Source organism: Frankliniella occidentalis, unplaced genomic scaffold, assembly GCF_000697945.3.
Source record: "Frankliniella occidentalis isolate FOCC.00 unplaced genomic scaffold, Focc_3.1 Scaffold2020, whole genome shotgun sequence".
NCBI classification, from domain to species: Eukaryota; Metazoa; Arthropoda; class Insecta; order Thysanoptera; family Thripidae; genus Frankliniella; species Frankliniella occidentalis.
The window spans coordinates 17,630-18,995 of record NW_026269114.1 but is presented as its reverse complement, the minus strand read 5'-3'; positions in this window follow the sequence as shown (position 1 = coordinate 18,995).

The window sequence follows — 1,366 nt, the reverse complement described above, 5'->3', positions numbered from 1 at the left end:
CCCCCCCTCCCTCCTTTTCCAGTGAGCTCACGGACGATGTCGGTTTCCATTCATTACCAGGAGAAACATCTTTATTAAAATGATGTTGAAAAGACGTTGGCAAATGTTTAAACATCGCAGTAGTGGCGATGACAAGCCTGACGGTACAGTAGCTGCTTCGACACCTTATGAATAGTGCTTAGTGCGTTCCTCGGCACGTTGTGTGTAGCGCCAAGCGCCTTTGGGGTGAACAGAATCCTAATCTCGGTAGCGAGCGCCCCTCCCCCGGTCTGTGGACACGCGCAGTGCGTTTTGCACTGTTGGCCGAGGTGCCCCCCACCTGGTGGCACGGAGGAGGTAAGTGACCCGACCAGAGTGCATATATACGAGGTCTCTCACTCCTCACTATCCGCGGCGTGGCCCGGCGTGGTGCAGTTTATTCGCTGGGCTGTCCGGCCGGGTGGCGGGGCGTGGCGGGGTGGGCGTAGGCCGGAAACAACCCCCTCGCCCTCCGCTCAGGGTCTTGAGGCGGGTCGCGGGGCGCGCGGGGTGCGCGCGCCCTATCAGGACATTCCCCCCTTCCGCGCCGCCCAGCAGGCGCTCGGCCAGGGTGGAGGTCGCGCAGGTCATGACCCCAACGAACTCCAAAGGGGGTGCATTTTTAGGGGGCCGCGTGCCTAACGAGTGGGGCGCCTAATGGCTGGGCCATTTGCAGTTGAGTTCGCCAGTTGTGAGAAGTACAACATGACCTGGCCTCACATGAAATGTTTCGCTACGAGACACCCCCCTCCCCTCCCCCCTCTTCCTCTCCCCCGGGCCCCGAAGTCGAATAGTGGAAGAAGATACGGGGACGAGGGGAAATTTTGAAGCGATTTCCTCTCTGACACCACAGCACGCGCGGTGGCGCAGCCCGCGCTGTTCAAGTTTGGCGAGTGCGTACTCGACCGGGATGAGTTGTCAGGACGGTGGCCCGGCCCCGCGTACGGACCTGAACCCACACTCACTCGAAAAGAGGCGCGTGGGCTTACCCGCTAAGCGCAGAGAGAGTGAGAGAGAGACAGAGAGATGGCAGAGAAGTGGCGCGGTGCACTGGCGCGATTCTCTCCCCCCCTCCCTCCTCCCCCTCTCCACGCCTTCACCGTCTGGACAATTCAGGCTGATGGTTGATGGTTCGCTCTAGTTGTAAGAGTCCCTCAGCCAGCCTTCAGCTGCTACTCTATGTGTAGTAACAACAGCCTCGCCTCGCTCACACAACACGGCAGCGTGCCACGGGCGTGCGTAGGCGAACGAGCTCTCGATAAATGCAGGCCCATACAACGCCCTCTGATGGGCTGTTACTTTCTTCTTCTCCTTCCCTCCTTCCACTTCTTCTACACCTCCCCCCCCC